General features: G+C 48.8%; 1 long non-coding RNA gene across 1 annotated transcript; it reads right to left on the bottom strand.

Annotated features, from left to right (window-relative positions):
* Positions 1-4,616: 4,616 nt before the first annotated feature.
* On the bottom strand, positions 4,617-12,298 carry LOC112960074. Its single transcript, XR_003251712.1, has 2 exons — positions 12,200-12,298; positions 4,617-4,763 (listed from the first exon to the last, which is right to left on the bottom strand). It is a non-coding gene; the product is annotated as an uncharacterized LOC112960074 (long non-coding RNA).
* Between the last annotated feature and the right edge of the window lie 14,380 nt (positions 12,299-26,678).

Genomic DNA, 26,678 nt, shown 5'->3' with positions numbered 1-26,678 from the left:
TTCTTTCCAGCTCCTTGCTTCTGCTCTAGCTAGCCACAGCACAGTAATTTTTCTGTTCCATATGCTATGGAGTAGCTGTCTTAATACTGCATTGACCAGACTCAGAATTTGTCTAGCTCAGGATGTAGATAGAGCGCAGCCCTTTTTGTCCCAGCATCACCAATGACTCCCTGAAGTTGTTAAAAGACTCAGTAGCTCTTCCAAGATGATGGAGACAGGATGTCCGCACTTCAAAGAGACCATCAATCTGTATCAAATCTGGAGACATTCCACCTTGCGCATATCTAGGAATACTACTTGTTCTTAGGATCCTATTTGGAACTCAGAACATCTGACTATTAGCTTTATCTGCTTTTCTGTCTTCCTGCCTCCCTAGCAGATCCCAGAGGTGCCTGGATTCTACACAGGTGGCACAAACGGACAGTCACTGTCACTTCCATGTCTCACATCTCCTCTCTCTTAGCCCAGTCACTTTGCAAACCTTCCACATCAGTAACAGAAAGTCTGCCCTTTGAAAACTTTTCCAAATGCCCTTCCTTCCTTCACCTGTTCCTTGCCACATCCCAGTTTCAGGCACACAGACTACATCAGCTGGCCAGGTGGAAGACTCTGAACATCACACAACATACTAAAGTCTTTGCACAAACCCCTGACATCAGTTTAATTGAAAATATTTCCAATAAAAAGATTTCAAGATTTTGTTCTTACTCACAAGATAAGCCCTCCTTAGCAAAGAGAACAAGCCTGTCCAGCTCCCCAGCTCTGATTCACAACCCCATACCCAGCAAAAGCCAGTGCCCGTTTTAGCAGTTATTACCACAGAGTCTGCCATTATTTCTATAAGTTATTTTTCTTACCTCTCCAGTAATCTTCCTTCTTCTCTGTTTGTGCAGTTCTATCTTCCTGGTAACTCTCTTGAGTTTATATCTCTTCCACTTTTTGCTCAGTTCTCTGATCACAGCTGTCTCTCCTGTCATATTCTCACTTGTGGAGTAACAACGTGTCACATTCGTAACCTCTTTGCACCAAAAATGTTCTTTGATCTGTGTAAACTACATTTGATGCTGAAATCCTTGATATTAATATCTTTTGTTTGTGTGTCAATGTTCTCTAGAATCTAATTAAGCAATGTTTTGAAAGCATTATATATGTTTGAACAATTTGGCAGAGCAGACAATATGAGCTATTGACCTGCAAAGATAAATTGTGCTTGCAAATTCTAAGAATTCACAGGAGCATGTTTCTTTATGCAATTTCTTCTGAAATATGCATTCAGAAAGAGGCCTTGTTTTATAATAATCTCTGCAAGGCTTAATCAAGTATCTTTTCATGCTCTGTACTGTAATTGTAGTTACAGTTACAGCAGGGCAAAATAGAAGGTGATTTAAACTAACCAACAAAAATAATAATAAAATAAAACAAAGAGCAAGTTCTACCCAAACGCTAATAATAGAGATTATTCAATCAATAGGCTCTTGTTATGAATGAAAAGGCTCAATTGGCTTTGAATGATGTAAAGACTGACAAGGTATAGGTCAGCCTAATATACCTACTTACCCTAATTTGACTTTAGCAATTTGAAAAGCAGCATCAGATGGCAGCAGGGTCAATACAGCTGTGCGCGGGGTGAAGCTGAGTGCAGCAGCAATGCCGAGCACGTCACAGGAGCGCCACGCTCTCCGAAGGGAAGAGGCTGCTCAGGACTTTGCAGTCATCTCTGCATACATCTATCAGATGGGACCCTTGCAGGCATAAAAATAAAAGGTGGGGTGAGCAGGGAAAGAACGACGACAAGTTTTAAGAAGGTGAGGTGGAGGGACCGTAATGCATGACATGGAGTTGTGGCTCTCCTTGGGACACACTCACTGCTAAGACCCTGTGAGCAGCTCTTCTGTCAGTCCTAACTCCTAGAAAATGTTCTGTGCCTGTAGAGAAGAAAATCAGGCCAGGTGTCTGAATTTCTATTAGCAGCCTGACAGATAAACCCGTTCAGATGCAGCTCCTAGGTAAGACTAGTTCCCAGGGTTGCACCTGGAGTCCAGCTTTCCCCACTGCCATTAGAGATCTCTGCTGCTGAACAGATGGCAGCATCATCATGGGATGGAGAAGAGATTTTTGGGTAGCTCCAGGCCTGGTTCCTCATTCTGGAACGAGGGAGCACAGCCACAGTGTCTACAGGAAGTGCTGACCAGGGCACAGGCCTGGAAATAGTGGTAATAGCTCCACTGGACTCACAAAGACTTAGCATTGCAGGACTGGAAATAAGTTTGAGATGCAGTTTGAAAAATAGAGGTGTTTTGAGATGCAGGTCTAACTCACTCCAAAGCAGGGACCTATTGCTGGAGGCTCTGGAATGCAGCAGCAAAGCTCTAGGACATGTAAAATAAAGGGCATTTTTTGTGCTGATGAGGCTTGATGAAAAGAACAGGCAGGATTTTACTGCTAGGACCTCTCTCTAGCATCACCCCATCCCTCACCTCTGCTCTGCTGCTCCTGAACAGCAGGAGCCCCTGGGGCTAAAGTTAAACTCCAGATGAGGGCAAGCAGCTGATCCAGCCGCCCCTCCCAGGAAGCCTCCGATTCCTGCCAAACTAATCAACTCCGTGTGATTGACCGCAATTGATTTCCTCAGCTGGGCACAGAAGCATCACCGAGGGCATCTGCTGTGCTCGTGGCTGCTTCCACGGAGGATGCAAGGAGCAAAATTGCCTTGACGGTGGAAAACTGCCTTGGTGGAGGAAGGTGACGTGGTGCCCGTTGCAGCCCACATGCCTGGTGCCCTGGGCTGGCTGGGTTTGTGCATGGGAGGAAGAACTTCCACGAAGTGCAAGGATCTTTTCGGAGTGTTCGGGTATCCTAGGGAGGGATGTGCAGCTGGGGCCGGGCTTGGGCTTCCGCAAGCGGAGTCTCCTTTTGGAAACAGCACAGTGCCATCTGTTGGCTTGCTCACCAGGGATGGAGGGAAAGCGTCGCCTGAAAAGTCCTGGGAAGCAAGAGAAAAAGAGGGGGAAAAGAGAGAGCCATGTGGGCCCTGCATCTCTGTGGCCCTTTCCACAGAAGTCAGAGCTTCCCACAGCGGCTGGCTGCCATCCTCTTCAGCCTCTGTAGGCAGAGAGGACAGATCTACACGCGCAAAAATGCCGCTTTTCTATCTGAATGCCCGTACCTTGCTGTGGGTGTGAGCAGGGCCATGGCACTGCCCTCCCTGTGACTCTGTTCTCCACATTTGATGATCACAGTTGAGTCCCACAGGGCTACCAAATAATTAATTATCACAAGCACCATCGAGGGCTGCCAGCCTCCATGCTTCCTCCAGCACACCTTCCTTCTCTTCCCAGAAATTTTCTCCCAGGTGGAAAAAAAGATTTTTCAGGAATACATAGACGTTACCTGAACCTGTTGGAAGTGTTAAATAGTAAATGTGACACCTCTGACTTCTGCACAGCAAACTGAGGAGATGTGGGCATCTTCCTAAAGGCCTTCACTAGGATGTGCTCCTAGGTGGAGGAGGGAGCACCGGCACCCAACCTGTCCGTGTCTCTATGTTTTAACTGGAATTGGCCAAGTATATGGGGCGAGGGGATATCCCGCTCCGCACTGCTGGCCTGTCAGCTTCAGTGCTCCGGGATAATTCAAGTTGAATGGCTCTGTACCAATGCAGATTATATTACTGCTATAGGGGATTAAGGAACACGGCTATGCTCTGAAAATTCTTCATTGCATAAAAAATACCCCAAAACTGCAAAAGCCAAAATTCCCTGGTATGAAAACAGACAAACCAACAAACTTGGGAGTCCTTCTGATTTTTTACCCACTTTTCTTACTGGAAAAAGAACATGTCATATGTGAAATGAATGATGTCAGGCCAAAGTAAAAGGACTGAGGGGTGATACCCCGTAGTCTGGGTCCAGCCAGGGGAGCTCAAGTTCTAGCCTTGATCTGGTCCTATCTCCTTTCCTGCCTCAAATTTTCCATCTGCAGATAGAGAAAATACTGTCATATTCCTCTCCTTCATTGGAGGGATTCAAGGCATCATTAGTTAATGCCTGCAAACGGACTTCAAAAACACCAAAAATGCTCCATAAATGCTAAATATTATTATTCTTGCAACAAAGCCATAAATTAAAAGAGGGAGAGAGATAAAGTTCAAATGAAGAACTCCCTCATTACAGGTAAAATCATGTCTCAAACAACATATGCATAAAGTTTACACCATTTCCACAGGAAAAAAAAAAAAATGTAATTACCACCTAGAGTAGTTTCACTCTCTGAATTACAATTAATTGACTTCTACCCAAACCCCGAAAAACGACCCTGCTTGGTTTGCACGTGGGCTACACAGCAGCGACTGTGAGAGCTTGGAGCACGTCCCGTGCAAGCCGGGCTCATCCACACACCTCCGGCTTGGCCATTCCCGGCCGGGCTGCGGCTCTGCCCCGCACGCGTTTGCAGGGGCAGCTCTCTGCTGCTATGTGACATTTCTCCTCTCGGGCTCGGTGAGCTTTGCATGGAGTTAAAGCTGGAGCTGGTCTGATTGCCCGAGGACACCCTGTGGATCTGAACTGCTTCATGGTTGCAGCACAAGCTCACCTGAGCACAGGTATCCTCAGAGGAGCTGCTGTGGAGCGGTCTGGGGAAGAGACGAGTGGCTGTAATTTCTCCCATACTTTTCTTAAGATTGAATGGAGGGGATGCTCCAGTTGTACCCTCCAAGGTGAGATTTTGTGGTCACTTCTGTGCCATCGCTCCCTCAGGATGCAGAGCTAGAACACACAGGAGAAGACCTGGACGTCAGAGCTGGTGGTCGTGGTATGACAAGGGTCATTTCTTCGTGGAATTTTCTTAATTTTGCAAGCCAAAATAGAACCAAATTAAAAAAAAAAAATCTTTTACCTGCCCCTTCATTGTCATTAGAACCTCAAATATATTAGAAATGCAGATAGGGCAGCAACATCTAGTGGTTAAAGCTGTGTTACAGAAGAGAGGACATCAGTTGCTCATGTGAGTCTGAGCAAGGCACGGAAGACATCTGTGCCTCAGTTTCCCTTCCCTTGAGATGCAGCTGGCATCTATCAATCCCCGTGCAAAACCCATCCAAAACCCGCAAATGAAAAGCCTTACACGAGGAGTTATTAATATTAATAACAATAATTGTTGTTGTTCCTAAGCCAACTATAAAAATAATTTTTCAGAGAAACAAAGTGCCTTGTCTCCCCGTGACAGATTACAGTGATGTTAGAAATTATTCACAGTATGAATCTGGTTTCCAGTCTGGTTCCTTTCAATAAATTACAGAAACCGAGCCCAGAGTGAGTATACAGTTTACCAAAGCAAATTCCAAGCAGGCAGAAAGGCTGCTCTGCCATCAATTTTCTTTGTGATCATTTGGGGCTTGCTCCCAACCAAAAGGGAAAGTTAAATACTGCCTGGGAGCTCTCCCTTGGCCTATAGCTGGTGCACAGCGGGGTGGCTGCCCCATCCGTGCCACGGGTCCCTCATCCTGCTGCGTCACCCTCCCCAAGTCACCCCTCCATCGCCACCTTGGTTTCTATTTTCCTTTCCCCTCTGTTTCCGCCGCTGCTGTTTATCCGTTCTCTCCCTTCCAGATGGGGCGGCGCTTGCGGGCCTCGCTGGGCGCGGGGCGGCGCGCGGAGCCCGCCCGCCGGCAGGTGCAGGGCCGAGCGGAGCATATGCCGCGCGTTTGGCAGCGGCGGCAGCTCCCGCGCGCGCCTCGCCGGGCAGCGCTCAGCTGGGGCCTGGCGCCGCTCGCAAACGCCATCTGCCACCGGCAGGGCTGGCACCGCGGAGCCGCTGCCCGCGCCGGCGGCGGCTGCCCGCGGGGCTCGCGCGCGGGTTGGGACACGTGGAGGAGCCCCCGGCGACAAGGGGGCTTTGCCACCGCGCTGGCGGCAGCTGGCGTGGGAGCGAGCGGCGCCCGCGCCGCCGTCACAGCCCTGCACAACAGCCCAGGGCCCCTCACCAGGCCCTCCTTGGCTCTTCTAGGGCACCTTCCCTTTGACAGCAATCGGTCCCCAAGTCATGGGGACACAGCGGCGCATCCCTTTGACGTTGCCTTTGCCCCTTGGCACCACAGACTGGGTTGGCTGGGCTCGAACCTACCTGGAGCAGCAAACACAGGCCCCAGAAAGGCCACAAATAGTGATTATTTATAGCAGTTTTGCTCTGCTGGAGAGGCCTCCCCTGTGCCCCAGTTGCAGCCCGACCGAGCCCCATGATGCAGCACACCTGGGCAAGGAGGGGTTTATACAACACCCTTCCCCTCCTCCCGGGGCAAGAAGCAGCTCTTCCACACCTGGCGGTCTGGACCAACGTCAGGAAAAGAAACAAAACCCCCACGACATCTGAGGCCTGAACGGCAATATAACCAACTGCTCCAGTGAGCCCCAGCACTGCTGCAACACCTGCAGGGGACATCTGTCTCGGTGCACTGGGTCAGCTCCGTTTGCCCTTGCTGATGTTGCACATTTTGTCCCTGCCTTGATGAGAGCCCTGTCTCCCACCCTCTGGATAGCCCTGTGCTAGCTCCCCAAGCCCTTCTCGGGCAATATCCAGGGAAAGACCAGCACCCCAGTGCTGCCAAACGTGCTGCTAGCCCAGCTGTGGTTTGGAAACACTGGGGCTCCACTTCAAAGCGCTTCTGCACATGCAGAGACATCCAAAGTTCCCAGCTCCCTATCACTGTATGGCCACTTTTTACAAACACATGTGTAAAGTAAAAAGACACAGGGAAGTTGTGATGTAAAAGTGCTTTTCCCGCTCTGTGCAAGGCAAAGTGTTGCCACCTCAAGGACTGCCTGCAGAGAGGGTCTTTGCAAGGTGTGACTGTCACAGGAGGGGTTGTGTAAAACAAAACTTTCTAGAGTGAACTGGGCTTGCAAACACCTTGCCTTTCCAAGGGGAAAAATTAGTTTCTTTCCCCTTCTCCTTATCTATAGTGACTTAAGGAATGGCAGCTGTTGCAAGCCAGCAGGGTGAGGTGTATTTTGGCCCTGCAGGATTTTCTTACCACGCAAGGGTCACAACAGCCCCACTTTCTCAGAACTTCTCTTGTGCCTCAGTTGCTCCCCACCTGCTTGCTGAGCAGCACCCCACACGCTGCCATGGGGTAGGATCCAAGTACAGATACACTGCAGTTCAAGCAGGAATTCATCCCAGGCGCCCTGCTTTACATCTTGGGGGACATGGCCACGATATCTCCTTTTTCAGTCTTCATGATGAGTGGTGATTGCCAGGATCTGAGTTTAGCTCTGAGCAAAAAAAGCTCGTATTACAAATCTAGGTCCATACTAACACTAGGAGATAACCCCACCACCACAGTCCCTCTTGTCCTGCATTACAGCCAAAGTGCAGCCCGTGGCAGAGCTGCAGTGCATGGGACTGACTGAGCAGACACAGCCCATGCTCTGCCAGGAGGGCTCTTAAAGCCCTCCGCGATCCCTGCTAATGGCAAAAGAGCTAAACTGTCTCTTGTAATATCTCTAACACCTTTTGGAAGATAATGTCACATCCCTGGGAGTTGCATCCAGTTGACAGTAAGAGCACTTGCAGTGCGCAGTGTTAAATCTCACGGTGGGAACTTCACAGGCTACAGCTTCTTGGGGCTTCCCATTTTGCTGCCATCTTCACACACGTTTCCAGGCTGATAATCCGCCAGATTAACACCAAGCCCCTCGAACGGGACTCGGTGTCCCCGTCGCCTTGAGGCCGCAGTCACCCTTGCAATGAGCTTGAGCAAGAGGAGACCGAGCTGCCCTTGCAGGAGCACTGTGAGGAAACACCATCCTGGCTCTGGGCTGGCACTTTTCCATGACTTTTTGGTTTGGAAAGCCAGTACTGCAACTAAATGGCCTCTGGACCCTGCAGTGCTGTACAGAGCTCTGCACTACCTGTGCATGCAACTGCATTACAAATAAGCAGGCAAAGTTGCTGCCGCAGCAGCACAGAGCAACGGGGGCAGCTCAAAGGGTCCATTTGCTTCTATTTGCCAGCAGTTTCTCGCTGCAATTTTAACAACATAAACCTACAGTCAGAAAAGTGTCAGTGATCGGAGACAGGAGAACTCCCGTGACTATCTGTTGGGATTCATCAACATAATATATCCAAAACTAATTTCTCATATATTTGCTAATGTATAATTACTATTATACAACTATTTGCTGCCTCCCTGGTTTGGTACAGCCTGCACAGCACAACAATACATATTTCACAGACTATACAAGTGGCTATTTTGTGTGCACAGCAGCCTAAAGATAGGCCAGGCCCAAAGTTAACTTCAAGCCCTGTTATAGCAGCGCGTGACAATGTCTATACGGTCTGTCTAGGCTGAGAACGCCCTGACAAAGAGGAAGAAGAAGGACAGATGCTCCCCGTGCACAGAGGCAAACAGAGATGGGACGAGGGAAGAGGAGAGCGGAAAGGGAAGGGCCCGCGTGCACACACACACACACAAAGGCAGGAGGACAAAGGGAAGGGAGAGGAGACAAAAGGACCAAGATGAAGAAAATGACCCTACTCACTTAGTGAGAGCTGCTTGCAGCATCATCTCTTAATGCTTCGTGAGATCTGACTGGGCTGTATTTGTGTCTGTGAGTCACAATCCTGACACCAGTCCCTTTGATAAATATTTATCGTGCCCGGCTCTCTATCACTTCAGTTTCCACCAAATTAACCTCGATTCTTCTGACAAAAAATGTCCTGATGTTCTGCCTGACACACACACACACCACTTTGACCTTCCTTCTCCAGATTCCCCACGGTACTCGTTGCCATTCAGCTAAGGAGAGAATTTTCACTCATCAATCAGAACAGGATTTCTCCCATGCCATGTAAATAATTTAGAAGCACAAGCATCCATGGCACTGCTTATGTGCAACCCAAATCCAGTGCCAGGAATCTTGGGAAAAGGGCCCAATAATATTGTACCAGTCCAAAGTAATTAAAGTGCATCATTACATATAAATTTGTAATTAAACACTTTAACGTAATCATCCTGCACAGCACGATTCCTGATGAATTAATTAAAAGAACTCCAGAAATTAATGTTTTACTTGTCACCATTGTTGTGCTAGCTGTAGCCATCTCCCTGACTATTCCTGCAGCATGTTGTGAAGTAATTATATAATTACTGGGGAACGGAAAGGCCCAGAGTCCCAACAGAGGAGAAACCTGAAATAAAGTGGAAATCGCACACTGCAAAAGATGGGAGAAAAAGTCCCCTTCAGGCCTGCTCCCTGGAAATGGCTCTGCAGCCCAGGCGCCCTGCAGCACCCGGAGCAGGGCTGGCTGCCCCCATGGGACACAGGGCATGGCTCTCCTTCACCCCATGCAAGTGCCCATTAACCTCCCATGCCTTCCCTTCTAGCACAAGCAGAAGCAGGAGGGTCAAATGAACCACTGAACAACCCCCTTTTCCATACACATTCAGAGTCCTTTGCGTCCTGCATCCTCCTCCTACAACTCCTTGTTTGTTGACTGAAGGATGGAGCCCTTCCTGAAGGACTCCCCTGCTCTGCCTTTGACTGGATCATTGGACAACTCCACCTAGGAAATCTCCTGTATCCCAAATATCACCTCCAACCATCTACCTGACACTTAATCCACTAGGATCTTTTAAAATCCCTCCTTTGCACTCTTACGCTGCATTTAGAGTTCCTTTCTTCAGCCCCCGCTGTCAGAGTAGAACAATTTAATCCCCTAAATCCAGCCATATTCTCCCTATTTCAATCCCTTGGTCCAAGCGCAGTTGTCTGTGCGTTCCTTCACCGCTGGTCGGCTGGGTATGAGCTATGGGATTGTCTCCTCAGCCTACACGGGATGTCAGGAGCTTTGGGACCACGGAGGCTGCTGGAGTGACTACAGCAGTGAAGGGGTTAAGGCTGAATTCAGATTGAGTTCTCAGATGCAGCTGGCACTGCCGTCCTCCGTGCGCATGCATACATCTACACACAGCAGGGCCTCATGCAACCTCAGCTCCCCACACCACTTCTGGACCTACACAGCACGATGCCCATGGGGAACTTCCCCCAAGACCAGAGCCCAGACCCTACCTTGCCACCACGAGGAGAACATCTGCAGAAAGACCCAAATCTGCTGCTGTGCAGGGCACCGGGCGCCCGTCCCCGTGCCGTGGTGCCCATCACTCTGCCTGTGGAGCCGGGCTGCACAGCGGCCACGACAGGTCGCTCGGTGGCCTGTGAAGCCGGACAAGTCCTGGCAGGGCCCAGCTGAGGGGAGCGGGTGGAATGGAGCCACATTCATTATTCCTCAGTAGGGTTCCCCTTGTTTTAACATTATTTGCAGCGCTGCCCAGACATGTAGTTTCAAATCTGCCTTTGCCACCTGAACCACTGTGCAGCGCTGGGGCCGAGGGCAGCTCTGGCAGCAGAGCGAGTGTGACGAGGCCGCACGAGATGTGACCTCAGGCACTGCATGAAACCCATGTCCCCATGCTCTCCCTCTCCAAAGGGCGATCTGGAGGGGACCGCAGTCATTTGCCCATGGGGGCAGCTCTACAGCAGGCACGGGCCCATGCAGGTCTGCTTCATCCTTGATACCAACCTGCTTGGTGCCACCAACACAGCCGGGCCCGGCGCCTCGCTAGCCATGGCCGGGCAGCGCTGGAGCAAGTCTGCTCTCAGTTCACTGCATAGCGCAGAGTAATAATGCCTCCAAGTGATCACTGATAGAGAAAGATGCTCAATAACAGCTCCTTAAATAGCTTCACTCCTTCAACTATGGCTGCAGCGCGCTCAGTCCTTGTCTGAGAGCTCCCAATAAGGCAGAGACTCTCCTACTCTGTATTTTCCATAAATTATATTCCAGTGAAGGTTGCTACTGTTCCTTGTGCCTCAAAAAATATTCCTTATAATCCTAGATCATCATCCCTGGTCCCATTTGGATGCAGGAGGCTTCAAAATGTTTTATTTTATCATCCCTGAGATGACAGGCATTCAGCAGGTCCATGAGCTTTTGGCCCTACTCAACACCTGCTATAGGTTGAACGGGTTATTTTCTGGCCCTCCAAAACCAGGAAATACCACAACTCAGCACAATTTTATAGCTGCAAGGTCAGGAAACTCAGAAAGGCTCAAATTAGATGAAAGTCTTTTTTGGATTAAACACGGGACAGGGATCCTGGAACTAAGTGAATCATATGGGGTGCAACTATTTCCCCATCTAGAGATTATGGCTCAACTGGAGCTGTATTAGTTGACACTGGTAGAGCTCTTTGAACAAGGAAAGTGTTTGAGGCTTTAAATACTGCCACTGGGAACAGATCAACAAGATTTCGAACCTTCTGAAAAATTAAAGCTTTTGCCAATTAAGCCAGCAAACGCATGGATGTGAATCTAAAAAGCTCTTCAGCTTAAGACCAAGACCGAGGTCTCCTGAGAACAGCCTCTCTTGGCCGTTCCTTGTACTCCTCCCATTCACCCATGTCAGAAATATAGGAAGTAACCCAGCCATAAACTGCTTCGGCAGACACACACTTGAAATGTAACTAGGCTACAAATATTACTGCAGTAGAACAGCCATTGAGGACATTTAAATGGACAGCATTAATGTGCAAATAACGTCTTCTCCCAGATTGCTTCAACTAGTATTGCAAAAATGTCATTGTAAAGCATAATTCCCTTTAATTTTGCAATTAGCCCTCTAATTTGAGTTGCAGCTTTGATGCTACAAGCTATCAATGATCTCCATATGCACACCCATACAAGCATATGTACTGCCTACATTTTGGGAATGTACATTGCTTCAGTGATTAAATCACTGCTTCAGATTCTGCTCTGGGTTGCACCTCTGTTACAGCTATGGGGCTACGTTGTCTTCAGTGATGCTGGAATTCAAATACAAAATTTTACGCAGTATCAAGCAATCTACAAACTCCATATACGTACTCCTTTTAGATTGATTTACATGTATAGAAAGCATATTAAGGGGAGAAACAACAGCAACACCGCGGCCAAGACCTTGGGAACAACCATTGTTCAGCAAAGGGGAAGGAGGTTGCCCACTCATTGAACACGTACTTGGAGAGGGACACGGGCCTCTACAGAGTCACACAGGCTGTCATGGGCTAAAGAAAAATGAGCGATATGGTACAGCAGCAAAGAAGCCCAACAAACACATCGATGGACGGTGAAGAAAATCCCTTGATAACTGAATGTTCTCCTACCTTTTAAAGTAACATCCACCGTGGCACATCTCTGTTGACTTCAGGGGTTCAGTCTTGTACAGCTCCTTGTATTTCCTCCGCAAAAGAAGAACAGCACTTGCCCGATATGTCTCCACTCATTTGGTCCCCAGTCATACTCAGTCCCTTAGGTGCTGTGTAATCAGACCTTCAGCGCTAATACTGCTCTGTCGACCCTGCAAGGGAGAACTTTACCCAGCTCTGCAAGATGCTGTGTTCTCAGCACGTGAGCAAAAGCATTTATGAATGATACACTGCAAAACACAGAATACAGAAAGGAGACATGGCTTTACCCAACTGCCCAGTCCTTGGCTAGAGCTGGACAAAGGGAAACACCTACATTACTCCATCAAATATGAAAACAAGCCAGCTACTAATCAATCTAGTTACACCAATGCTTGTGGAAGAGCATATTTGCTGCAATACACATGTACCCCGAGCAAGTTAAGGGGTACCTGAGCACAAGAGTCTAGTAAAGCCAGAGCTTTACCCGAGGGCCTCAAACCTCAGTGTAGGCTCAGTGCTACTGCCTAGACACCAGGTCTCTCCTGCAGGAAGCCCCATGGCTTGCGTACGCCTATGGAAGGGAACGGTCATGGAAGACAAGCAGCATTTGACAGTGTGCCCTTGCTGCCAGAAGCTCCCCAGGGAGCACCATGGGCAGTGAGGGACATTCCCCAGACCAGGAACCAATGCCCTGCCCTGCCGGGCACCCTGGCATGGCTGCCATCACTCACACACCGCGATGGGGAGCCAACCTCGGGAACTGGGCTGACCCTCGGAGCCAGGGGCCCCTTCTTCACCTTTCCCTGGTCCCCAGTGGAACAATTTACCTTTCGGAGCAAGTCCAAGATATTAATTAAGATAAATCTACCTCAATTCTGAGATTCTCTTATCATGTAATTTATCAAAATTATGTTAATTATTTCTGTAGGGCAGCAAAATTATTACCTCTTCCGTGTCTGATTTGTATTAATATTCATAATTTAATAATTCAGCATCCCAGCCATCTGGTTTGGGGAGCCACGCTCCTTTCCCTCCCTCTGCCAGAGCCAACACGCTCCAGCCTCCCCGCGCCTGCTGCCGTCCAGGCAGTTCCCGATGGCTCCGCACTGAGGAGCGGGCGGCAGCGCGCGGCGGCCCCGGCTCCTCGGCGGCGCCGCGCGGGGAAGGCGGCGCCGGGCTGAGCCTCTGTCACCGGCGCTCGGCTCAGCCCGGCAGGTGAGCGCAGCTGAATTGACATTTTCCACACTTTGTGATTTTTACACTGTAATTTGACATAATTAATGCCTACATTACTGCTGATAATTTAGCTAGTTAATTAAACTCGGAGGAGATAATTAAGGAGAGGCTACTGCTTGGACTGCTAATTGTTTTTGTCATTATTTTAGGGGCCCCGACAGCTGCTGGCTGAGTCATCCCGCCCTGTCAGCTGAGGGGCGCACGTGACTGCGGCGCGGGGGGCTCGAGGCACCGCCGCCGGCGCTTCCCGCCTCCATCCTGGCCTCCATCGCGCCTCGCACCCATGTTCTGGGCACGGAAGGAGGCCTGGGTGCTCCCATGGTCACACTCGCACCCCAGCGTGCAGCACCGGTGGGGCCTCATGAAGGACCCCGGCCCTGGTGGCCCGATGGTGGCCACAGAAAGGCAGAGAAGCCACTTCCAGAGCTTCCTCAGCCTTCTGCGACCATCCTTTCCTCAGTGCCAGTCCGGCTGCTCCATGGCAGCGTGTGCTTTCCCGGTGCTCCGCCTGCCTCTTTCACTGTGGCTAAGTGGGGACACTACCGAGAGCAAAAGCGGATGGCGGCGAACGCACCAGGCCTGCAAAGGGAAGAGGGCAGTGGCAGAGCCATGTTCCCGCTCCAGGCCGCGCTTCCTGCCCCACGGAGCTCCCCGCCAGCTCTGCCACCCGCTGCCGAGTCGCCTCATGCACTGCCAGCCGCCATGCGCTCCCAGACAGGGCTGAGACCCAAGGCCCGGCCCCTCAGAGCACCCAGCGCAGCCACCGAGTTCAGAAGGACTTGGTCCTGCCTCGCTGCCACCCCTGTCCATAGCACGCGGCTCATTCCCTCATCCTGCTCAGCAAGGACCTAAAATCACGCTTGGAGCAGGGGATCTCATACATGGAGCTGCTTGGGACCTTCAGAAGGTCTCAAGTCCTGGTTGTTCCCTCTCCCTGTCCATAACCTGAGGAGCAAGCTTGCTATTCCTGCTCTGGAGCACCTAAAGAAGCCAGGTCTGCTCTTCCTACCTAGCACACAAAGCCCTCATGACACCCAATGCACCAGGCAGCGCTACCTGGGCCTCCTCAATGGTCGGCAGCCTTCTCTGCCGCACGTAGCCCCGCTGAGTTGTTTATTACTATGGATTTATTTCCACCCTCTGCCTCCTGGCGAGCTCAGTGCGCTGAACTGGAGGCCAACTTGACATCTCAATCTGAAGATTAGGGAGGAAACTGGTCACTTCCCAGTTCTGGCGAACTCCTTTCAAATAATTTGATTAATCATCTTAGCCCCACTCTGTGCAGTTGGCATCCTCCATAATCAAAGCCTCTCCGGCAACGCTGTGTCAAAAAACCATAAAGCTGCTGTAAAGGGTTCAACCAAGCATGGACCAAAGCAGAAGCGTGTACTCTAGAGGCTGCGCACCGGCTTGGCTAAATACTCTTCCTAAATCTCTCTACAGCAAGCAGTCAGAGGCATATGAGATGTGTAACAAATTGCACAGGGACTACTTTCCTGCTCTTACCGTTAGGAAGAGTTTTTTTTTTTTTCCTTCTACATTTCTATTTATTACAACACAAAAAAAATGTGCCAAAATGGCTTTATATTTTCACACTAAACAAAGACAATTGGACAGCCCTAAGGATAATAATCATGGTAATTACAATAAAGCAATACTTTGTGCTTCTGCAGTCCCCTTTCATCCAAGCATCTCACAGTACTTTGCGAAGATTGGCCTCAATCCTGCAAAAGCTCATGCACATGTATCATCCTATAGAAGGATTCATTCCGCTGCTTTCAGCAAATCACATACGTAGGGCTCTGCAGGACACTAGCTGCTCCTTGGAATTGTTCCTCTCCACGCCAGCTGAGTCAGCTGCTATGTCTGCACTCACAAGTGCCTCATGAGGCAACTGCTGCTCTTTCAAGTCTGCACTCCTAGAGTCATGGGATTACGGTTCCCATTTGAAAACAATTCTCCTACCTTGCCACTTCAATGCAGCACCTGAAACAGGAACCCTAAAAATCAGAAAGCAATCAAAAATAAGAGAAATCAAGAGCATTTTGTTTTGACCGTGGTGTTTTCTTGCGGGCTCAGAGTTTTTTGGAGTCATGCTTCAGGATTTCTGTATTTATTTTCACCAGAAGAGATCAATTCCATCACTCCAATTGTCATAAAAGAATAAACCCAGCTGATCCCAAACTACTTAGGAAAAAGCTGTGGCAGAAAGAGCTATTTGCCAAAATCTGTAGCAGTGAAAAGAATAAATCTCAAGTATCCTTAATCCCTGTCCCTCACTCTGCCAGAAAGACAATCATGGTCCAAACAGCTGAGAGTTTGGTTTGCATTTTTGCTTTCATTGCTGTTTTCTTGCTTAAAATAAAAAGCTTTTCTTCCCTGTTGTGCTGTAGGCATGCAGGACACTCACAGTGAACGCAAGGAAAGCTCCGCTATTCCAGATTAATTAAATTCAGGTGGCACCTAAAGATCCCCACAACTAGGTACTACACAAACGTAATTAGAAGAAGTTTTCATCCTAAAACCACAGTCCGAACAGACCAAGTGGTAATCAAGGTGCAGGGCAGCCAGCCTGGTGGCACTCTGGGCTGTTTTCTGCACTTCCAGAAAATCCAGAAAATGTGTCCCCATTCCTTCTTGCACAAGGGAGGTCCTGTACAACACAACTGGAGGTCTATGGCTAAGCAGCTGTCTGGAATCCAGCAGAAATTTCAGACCACCCTTTAACCTCCCATACTTCTATGATACCCTCCAGTGAAATGAAGATCTCACTTCGGTCCAGTCCATCATCTTCATCCCAACAGAGGCAACATAAGCCTTGCTTTCCGTGACCCCATTTTCTCCTCCAATATGCACGTGCATGCACACACATGGGAGGAGAGCCCTTAGCACTGGAGGGGAGTGAGACGCAAAGGAAGAGCATTAGGTGGAATGAGAGATAGGAAAAGCACAGCCATATCAGACGTCTCCAGGCAAGATAACACGATAAATAATCAATCAATCCCTACAAAATCCTTAAGTGCTTGATGTATCCTCCCGCAAATTGAATCACTTCTCCTACCAGGAAGTTCTCTCTTGTAAATAAATGAGAGCAGAAATGGCCCATATTGAAAAATAATGTTGTTAAAACCACTGATTAAGTTTTACACAAGCATATGAGAGCAAACTAAAAGGTTTTAGCTTTTTAATTTAAGAAATGAGGAATATGATATAATTTCAATTTGTGATGAGATAAGATGTTCTCGATATTGTGGCTTCAATTGGATTATATCCTAATGTACTTTTATAAAGTGTCAGGCTAGCTGCAGATTAAGGTATGTGTGTAATATTCTTTATTAACAATTTAATGGACTTGCTTTCACTCTATCCATCTTAATCAGTGTTTCCAGTCCACCTGGGAGATCTAGTTAGTACAGAACCTGAAACTCCAACCTGATGAAAGAGGGAACTCAGTGATCCATCAGTGTCAAAAACAAGAGGGAAGCACTGATAAAAGAGTGTTGAGGACCATCTTTAACCTCCTGTCACCAGCACTACTCCAAAAGCTCTCAACAACCGCTCTTGGAGTCACTCAATGAGACATATGCCATCCTCAGACCTGGATCCTTCCACTGCCAGGATATTAAAGGGGCTTTTGGCAACATGTAGGACTTCCTAGATCACAAAACACAGTTGTCTGATCTTGAGGGACCTGCTCCTTTAATCCTATTTTACAGTCAGATGCTACTGTAAGAGCAGCCTGCTTGTGTAGACTCCACGCTACCCTTCAGTGCTTGTCCATAGGCTCTGCTCTGGTGGTTAGACACTTCCACTTGGTTTCCCACAGAAATTTATTCACGACCAGTTCATATCTGCATGTTCGGGTATCAACGTTGGCCTTTAGATTAACTAGCTCTTCTCCCTTGCGTTTATCTGCCTGTGCAATCGTGTCTCCTCTCAGCCTTCATTTTGTTAAGCTAAACAAGCTGTTCTGGTTTAGCCTCCTCTCATAAACAGACTTGCTGATGCTTTCCCTTGTCTAATGACCCTTCTCTGCACCTCTGCCAGTTTTCCAGATTGTGCACTACTCGGAAAAAGTCCTGTTGCATTTTTAGGACAAATGATTGTCTCCCAGAAACACCATCTCTCCACATAACTCCTAGAATCACCCTTTTTCCTGCTTTTCTCCCTCGTAGGCAGTGCGGGCTATAACAGCATCACTCCATCATCCTTTTGGCACCACAGGGATGGGGACTCCTGCAATTTCCTTCACCTAGGATGGAAGGAAACCCGGTCTGTGCCCTCCATAGGCTCCCCTGGAACCAGAGCAGCCAAGTCCTTTCTCTGCTACAACTCACATGTTTCTCCTGTTCCCTGAGCATCCACCTCTTCCACTGCTTGCTCCTTAGACACCCCAGAACGAGCACGTCATCCCTTTCTGACCAACACCTCTCATGCAGTTGATCTGGGTGAGAAATTACTCTTTCCCATACCCCTTTTGACCTGCCACAGCGCGAGCAGCACTGCTTGCTATATTCTGCACAAGATCTCACCTCAACACAGTTCTCTGCCTCCCCTCGCAGCCCGGCTGACAGTGACTGCCACTCAGCGACATGCACATGCAAGTGGCGAGTCGAGGCAAGAAACAATGAGCAGCCTTGTAAATAATGGCCAATCAGGGAGAGAAAAAAAAATTTATACATCTCATTGCCTTTAGTTCCCTTGCAATGCAATGATTCTGTAAGGGTGGGTTGGTTGTAGCTGCAGGTGCTCCCGGACGGAGGAGGAGCGCAAAAATGAAGTTGTTTGTGGCTTTTGATTCCATCCCTGGAATTATTTACAGCTGCAGGCAATATTAAACTATGTAGAGCAAGTGTCCTCATTTACATGCTAATTCATTTATACCCTCTGGATTGATTTCTCCAATTCATTTTCAGCCCACTAACTCTTCTGATATGAATTATATTATCACCTCCAGAACGGCAGCAGGGAAATGCGACGAAGCCACCCCAGTTCTTCTGATCTCTAATTGCCCTCGCTGTTCAGAGACTGTGTGGCCCAGCTGCAGCTCTGCCTCCTGGCTAGGAGCACCCATCTTCTCTCCGCTCCTGAAGAAAAACCAAACAGAGGGCAAACATGCCTGCATGCAACGCTTGGTCCTGTTCTAAGGAAGAACTTAGCAAGAGGGCCTAGGACTTGAGTATTCAGAAATCAATCCCTTGTTCTGCCCAGGAGGAGGAACTACCTAATTGCAGAGAGCAACACTGAAGTCCATCCATGTTCTGCGGTGGGAAGTCCTGGAGCCATAAGGAAATTCAATTAATTCTAGACTTCCCTGAGGGCCTTTCTGAGGCTTCTCAGCTTTCTCCAGCAGCCTCACATTGCATCTGGTGAACACAACCCATCCCCAGTTCTTCCTGCCTTGGAAATGAAGTGCTCATTGATGGAAAGGGCACAAGGTCCAGGGGATGGGACATTGTAGGGATCTGTATCAACAGGTAGCAGGAAGCGGAAAGAGTGGGACTCTTTTCCCATGTTTTAGCACTGTGCAAAGGCTTTTGCCTTGAAGTGTTTTCATGTGATCTATTTGACATTCAGGAAAGCTGCATCAAAAGCAGGGGTTGTGACAGAATATACAGATCAACGGACAGCATCCTTTTGAGCATTTGCTTTCTTGCATTTTAGAAAGATAGTTTATTTACAAACATTGAAACAATACGGAAACACAGCACTGGGTATAACTTCGTGCTTTAGGATTGTTTGCCCGTTGATCTGCAGCATGAGTTGATATGCTCTCTGAGGACATCTTCTCCTCTTTCTGCACTATCTTCACCGGAGCAAATTCAAAACACGAACTGGTGAAGTTTTCATTCTGCAGGGCAGTTACACAACTTCCCTATAGCTATATTCACCTTTAAATCATGATTGCTCCTGTAGGAGGAGAAACGTCACCTTCTTTAGCTTGAGTGAATTACGGTGGAACACCTGTGCTTACATCTCCTAAGTTACTGCTTTACACGCTCTCATTAAATACAGTGCACACCTGATTCCTGTAACCATGCAAGCTGGCAAATGAAGAACCCATCACGAAGAAAACACTCAAAGGGACAGAACATTTAGGTTAGGACTGTGGTTCAGGCCATCCAGAGGCTTCTCTCCCTTTGCCTAAAGAATCATTCTGCAAAGAAATTCAACTCACCAGAGAATGATGTAGGGATAGACACATCCAAGCTGGTAAATACAAGTTGTCTAGAAACGTTCTTTCTACAGCCTAACTCCTCCTTTGCTGTGATACTGAGCATCCTATTTAAACAGCCTTCCCTTTGTAGCTATGCAGTTGTGCTACAGGGACCAAACCCAAAAGGTCCAGGCTCCTAGGAAGTTTAACAGGACTATTTCCTCTCCAAAATCCTAAACAAAGTGAAAGCCATGGGGAAATTAAGACGTGCTGAGTGCTAGGCAAAGGACAACTCTGCTTCTGATTTACACCATCTGAAACAATTAATTTGTGAAAGCAGAGATACTGTTCCCCTTGGCATCCTGTGTTTATTATGCCTCAGACCATTTCAAACGAGCACTTGAAAAAGGAGAGAGAGCCCCTGTCCCTTCTGATCACTTGGGGGAGGGAAAAAGTTGTCTTAAGTGGAACAATAGACTGTCCCTTCTTAATACAACTTCAAAGCTCCTTGGACAGGAAAATTGATAATTGCATCAAGTACAGTTTTTCTAAACTTCATCATTTAGCTCTGAAAACTGGGCTATTGAATTCATACAGTTCTTTGATCAAAACCAGTTAATTAAGTTATTCCCTTGATATGACTCTTATCGTTTTAGTGCCAGACCTACATCACACTTACGCAATTCACATACTGGCTTTGATATGCATCATATAAGCTTCCCATAATCGCTGCATTTCTGTAGATTTACCACTGGCCTCACCAGTTTCACCTAGCACACGGCGTGTGCTATTGGAGGTTGGTTTCTGCGATGTCAAAGAACCGTTCTGCAGCCCAGGGGAATCCCAAAATTACTTGGCTATAATATGGAAAATTATGTATTTAGCAAAACTACACCTATGGTTACTTCCAACATTGTAATTTCTAGTTAGCAAGGCTAGTTAAAAATCTTCATTTTTTTTTCCTTGCCCCCCTTTTGAAAAACATTCAGCAATATTAGTATATAAAAATATTTATTCTATCCTCATCAGCAAGGACGCTGAACTTTAGCTATCCTTTCGCCCAAGGAAGAGAATTCTACTGTTGCAACTACAATCTTTTTTGTAAAAGTGTATTAAGCTGAGCACAAATTCTGAAACACAGCAAACTCTTCAGCAATACTCACTGAAATACTCAAGTGCCTCCACTTAACCACATTGTTCAGCCACAGGCAACCTTTATTTAAGCAGATTTCCCCCTGCTTTCTTTCATTACTTCCTTTTCTTCCCCTCCTCAAACAATTTAGCTGCAATCACAGATTCCAAAGGCTCAGCAAGCTACAAGGATATCGTTGGGATGTGAGTGGCCAAAGAAGTGTGTGGTCTGCACTGCTGGACAAGACCTGCTCCCGGCAAACCAGGGAGTGGGAGCACTTCAGGAAGGATGTGTGGGCTCTTTTCCCCCCTCTCCCAAGCCCTCAACAAGCTGAGGACATTCAGAAAGGCAATCTGTGCTTAACCTAGTTTTTTTCATTAGTTATTCACCAGGAAGACAAGGATAGTTTGGGAAGAGCAGCAAAATGAGCAGAAGCTCCTCACAAAGGAGGACACCATGGAAAGGCAGTGGCTACCCATCAAAATGGGAGATATCCTACTGCTGAGGAGGATAACCTTCCTCTGAACCAGTCAGACTTCTTGCTAAGTCTAAGTATTTATTAAAAAAAAAAAAAGAGAAATTCTTGTATTATTTTGGCACTCTGAGGCACAGACACTTCTGTAAGCCTCCTGCATCTGCTGCCTCTTTCTGCATTGTGATTCACCTTCTCCTTGTACGCATCCAGTATCACTTTCATCTCCATTTCTGCCCAGGCAGAGCCTGTGGCCACCACCGTGTCAGCACCCCTAATATTGTCCCACAGCCTCTCACGGCCACAGCTAAAGGCCTGTGTTTCTCCACCCAGACTACAGGACTGGTTTTCCCAGCAATTCCTATCATTCCTTCTCACCTGATGCCTCGTGACTCTGCATCTTCACAGTACTCATCTCACCTGTTTCTAACCCACTATTCAGGGTCTCTTTCAGCATATCCCCCCTCCCTACTCCTGCTTTCCATAGGAGAGTGACAGGCTCCAATTTAGGTCTCTCCAGTTTTTCTTGGGCTTATCCCCTTAAACCGGATTAGCTGACGTCTTAATGCCAGTGACACCAGTCACAGCTCACCATCTGATCCTGCCTTTCAGGATTTGCAGCATCTATGCTTTCCATAGCTAAGCTAGATCCTGTGATCTTTACTCTCAAAGCCTCCAACTCCTTGTCACCCCGGGCCTCCCACCCTGCCTGCTAGTTATGCCCTTCATATCCAGGAGATATCCAAACCTCATCCTTACGTGGTCATCCAAAACCTCCAGTTTCTGAACTCCCATCTCAGAGCTTTCTTCCTCACTAGCTTTTGCCCATGATGTTAATATATGTTTAAACTCAGATGATGAAGATGCTGCTGTTGTTGCATTCTCTGTTACAGCACCGAGCATCTGCATCAGGAAGTGGTTTTCCTTCTGCCTCCATCACTTTGTCCCAAGTCAGCTCACAAACACCTCATGAGCAAACCTAGCTCCTCCAAACTGACCATCCGGATCAACTCTGCGCTCAGGACTTTTAGTTGATTCCTTACTACGTAGTCATAAGGATCTCTCCTTAGCCCTGGAATCCAAGTAATACATGAGAAGGACCACCCTGCAACTCGCTAGGCATTGACACCTGCCAAGGGAAAAAAGCCACCACTTTTCATCACAGGCCTTCCTTGCTGGGATGTGAAGTAGAGCCACCTAGACCAGTCTGGGTGAAATGCATAGGGAGCAGTGTGGAGGAAAGGCAGCAAACATGGAAGCAGCACGGAGAAAAGATGAACAGAAATGGTCTCCAGTTCTTGTCTGCTCGCTCCCATCACACCTGGTCATGCACCCTGCATCCCAACCATGGCCATCTCTGAATGTCACAAAAACATCACATCTTCCCCACCTTCTCTTTATTGATCAGCCTCTCCCCCTCACATGCTCTGTTTGCTTCTCTACTCCAAAATATGACCCCAACTGAGAAGAGTCACTGACCAGAGTTTAATTCCAGAATCCAAGGCACATCCAGAGCCAATTTGCAATGTGCTTACTCTGAAAATTGCCCTCCCCTGCGACGCTTGACAGCTCCAGACCACAGTCCTGCTCTGAGCTCCGAAGGAAAAATGTTTTAATTTGTCACAAACCAATTATAGCGTCTCATCTACCCCTGAATTACTCATCTTGGCTACAGCGTAGGACAAAGGGCCCCTCTGAGAGGAGATTAGACATGGATATTAACGAGAGAAAAAGTGTCCACTGTCTCACCTTGCTGGGGACACAGCTTCCAACACGACAGGAAAAGGAAACCCCATCTGAGTGACAGCCGGAGGGAGGGCTCCCATCCCACGGCAAATCCCTCGTTTCACACAGAAGAATAGTCCCGACAAACTCTGTGTTCAAATAACATTCATGCACGGCAGATAACGGAGTCACGGCTGGCGGAGCCGCACCATGAATACAAACACCCTCGGCCGCCGCCGCAGACGCTCCAGCACAGCGTGCGAGGCCGCAGCGAGCGGAGGGGTTGGGGGGCTCAGGCTGGCACCGTTGCCTGAGCCTTGTGTGCCACCCAGTGCAGAAGGCCCCTATCCTCGAGTCCTGTGCTAGGTTTAAAGGCCAGCGTCCCACCAGAGAGGTCTTCTCCAGCCACCTCCTGCCAACCCCCAGGACTGCCTCCCTGGGTGCACCTGCTTTGCGGTGAGTTCTTGCTCTGGACCCAGTCTATGTCCCAGGGCCTCCACAGCAAGGCCTTCCATGTCAGTCAGGCCTTGTCCTCTCCAGGACCTGGGCTGGCCTCACATGTTCTTCAAGGCCCAAGATGTCATCCTCCACACTCAGCCCTCCAGATAGTTTTGAGAAAGCTGGAAACCGCTTTGTCCCCAGTCTCTTCCCATTCACCTCAGGAACAAAGTCGCCTAGGTGAAAATGGCAAGTGAACACTGGAAAGCATCACCTGAGATTTCCATACTTGAGGCACTTTGCATTTACCAACCCATCTGTTACCAGTCCCCACCACTTAGCTCAGCAACAGGCACACCAAGGTGCAGGCACTGCTGCCCTCTCAGCCAGCAGGATAAGCTGGACTCCTTGCTGCTTCATCTGAAGTTGGTCCAAAGTATCCATGAGCAGCCACGAGGCTCCCTTCCTCTCTGTACCTATTCACTATTGGCTTCTTCCTTGGATGAAGAGGGAGATGATGAAAGCCAATTTCCCTTTGTGCTCATGGCGAATAATTTGGAGAATTCCCCTTGTTTACTCAGAAGTGTTAATGATGCATCAGAAATTACCTCCGAGATTGTAATTAAAGAAAACAGCAGAAGAGAGAGAGAAAGCGAGCGACACGCACAGAGCCCAGTCACAGCTTCAGCTGCGAGCGTGAAGTGCTGCAGCAAAGAGCAGCCTTCCCTTCATCCCAACCTCCACGAGGACCCCAGAGTCACTCCTTAAGCAGAGGCCCAGGGAGGCAGCCCTCAAGCTTTGCCCAGGGCCTTGCACTCCTCTGCTTCAGCTATGAACTGCTGCACTGTGGTCATCCAGGAGCTGATGAAGCCACGACCCCCTAAGAGGCTCATACAAAACGAGCCACTGTCCAGCCTCTTTAAAACTATTTTGAAGGTGCAGCTGCTGGCCTACAACAGGAATTACAACTCCCAGCCATGGTCAGAATGCAGGCAAGCACACAGACGTAGCAACAAGTCAGTCAACCCTGGCTAGACTGACCTCAGGGCTTGGGATCTCATGGAGTTTGAAGAGAGCAGAAACAGTCCTCTCATGAAGAAAGTGGAATGCGATTCCTGTCAGGATACAGGAAGGGACTTGGGCTGCCCAACTGCACAGGGTCACCCTGTGCAGGGTGACCACAGCCAAAGCTGACAGCTGGTTATTCAACTTCTCCCTCCTGAATGCCAAGTCTTCCTGCTTTGTCCCCTGGACCACTTCCCACAGCAAAAATAAAGCTGCTTCCACCAGGAAAGCAAACACGGGTCAGGTAGAGGAGTCAGCTCAGTGTACAGCAGCCAGATAGAAAAAAGCCATTCCTTTTTCCCACCTTAACCAGCAGCTTAGCTCATCTAGGGCTTGCTTTGAGCCTTGGATTAGGAGTGGTGGAAAGGCAAATCCCTGTGAATCCAAAATTCAAGACAGAGGAAGGACGAATGAGCTAGGCTGTCCTCAGGTTCAGAATCAGTGCTCTCAGAGCGTGTAGGAGCTGTGAGGCCAAAGCAGCCTACAGAGAGCCTCGTAAATATAGACCCAGGAAACAACCAGGCACAGACTCACCTTTGGTGAAGCAACAGTTGGGGACAGTCTTGAAGTTAGCCTCATAGCAGCCTGTAAGCACCCATTTCCAGAAGCACTGCAAAGAAGGGCTTGGGGGCTTGATTTTCTCCACTCCTGTTCTCGGTATTTCTTTATCAAGAGACTACTTAAACCTTTTAAATCCACACAGCATTTCCCAGGTGAGCCTCATCCCTTGGAACAGCTACCACCTCAACCAGAATACAGATAAGAGGCAGGTGAAATTTCCCCCCCAAGGCTTTTACTTGAAGGCAGGTAAGCACATCACTAAGCAGGCATAATGGGTAATAATTGGTCTTCTCAAGAAATGAAACCCTGTATCAGGCCAAGCCATCCAAGCCAGTGCCACTGCAGGGTCCTGGGGGGGCTGTAGTTTGAGGAATTTATGATCACATTCTTATCTAGATGCAGCTCCTGCCTGCCTTCAAGATGGGCAAAGGTTATATCGCTCTGTCTCCCGGAGAAGGACCAGGCAAGCCTGGACGATGCCACCATCCTCAAATCTGTGCAGACTGTCCACATGGCAGAATTTGGACCTCGAAACACAAAAGTGTGGGGTAGTTGTTCCCATGTTACCAGTTCATCTGATAAAACCGTGGCTCAGCCAGTCTGGTCCCTGACACCACAAAACAGCTGCAGCAGAACCTGCTGGACCTACCTCTGCCTTCTGTCTTGTCCTTCAAACTGGCAACTGCATTGGAGTCCTGCAAGGCTTCAGGATAGGTGTGACAGGAAGCCAAGAAGAAGGAAAAGTACTTATCTGTGCAAGAACTAAGTAGAGTTTGACATTCAAACAAGCCCCTGAGAACCGCCCCCACCAAGCCCTACAGTTGTCCCAGGACTTGTGGCCAGCCCGCAGGGAAGCCCCTCCATCACACAAGTGCAAGGCAGGGCTCTTCTGACTGCGCACTGCTCCAGGTGCCCTTGTCTCCAGAGAGGAACCCGCAGTGCCCACAGCCCCTGGGCTGAGCTGCACCCAATCTCCAGCAACTCTTTATTAGACATATGTGGGTACAGGGTGCCCTGTTGCACATACACAAGGTGCACACGCTGTAGGCACCAGGGGACTCCTCGGGCCTTTAGTACCTCATTGAGCGGTCCCTGCCATGCCCAAGGTGGTCTGCCTTGGACAGAGAGTCCCAGTGCCACCTCGTGGGTAAGGGACGCATCGCCTCTGCATTGCCACTGGGCACAGCGGGCAGCAAATCACCCTGCAAAATCCTCAGTCCTGCTGGAGGGGGAAAAAAAAAAAACCCACCCTGGAAAATCACACTGTTCCCTACTGTTCCCTTCCTTGGAGGGAGGAAGGAAGCAAAGGGGAGCTCACACTTACCACAGCTAGAGGCACCATGAATAATTCTGGTCTCTCCCTGAGAATCTCCCATTCCTGCTCCCCAGCTGGACTGGGAAGAGAGGGTACCAGCCACGCTGGGTGTGCAGAGGGATGAGCCTCCTGGCCTGCAGCCAGGACCTGCCCTGTGCAGCTCTTCCTGCCTTGGGCTCCTCAGAGTGAGACCAGCACCCCTTGAGGGCGCTGGCTGCCCAGGAATGGGGACTCGGGAAATGTCCGTCCCCTACGCACACTTGGCAGTGAGGCAAACCCGACTGTTCCCTTCTGCTCCGTTAGTACCTGGTTGTTAAATGAAGCCTTGTGTGGCATTATGGGCCACAGGCAACG

The sequence above is a fragment of the Nothoprocta perdicaria genome, unplaced genomic scaffold, assembly GCF_003342845.1.
Source record: "Nothoprocta perdicaria isolate Ctin4 unplaced genomic scaffold, notPer1 scaffold_12, whole genome shotgun sequence".
In the NCBI taxonomy this organism is placed as follows: domain Eukaryota; kingdom Metazoa; phylum Chordata; class Aves; order Tinamiformes; family Tinamidae; genus Nothoprocta; species Nothoprocta perdicaria.
The sequence above is the reverse complement of the archived record's forward strand: the minus strand, read 5'-3'. Positions and strand labels throughout refer to the sequence as shown.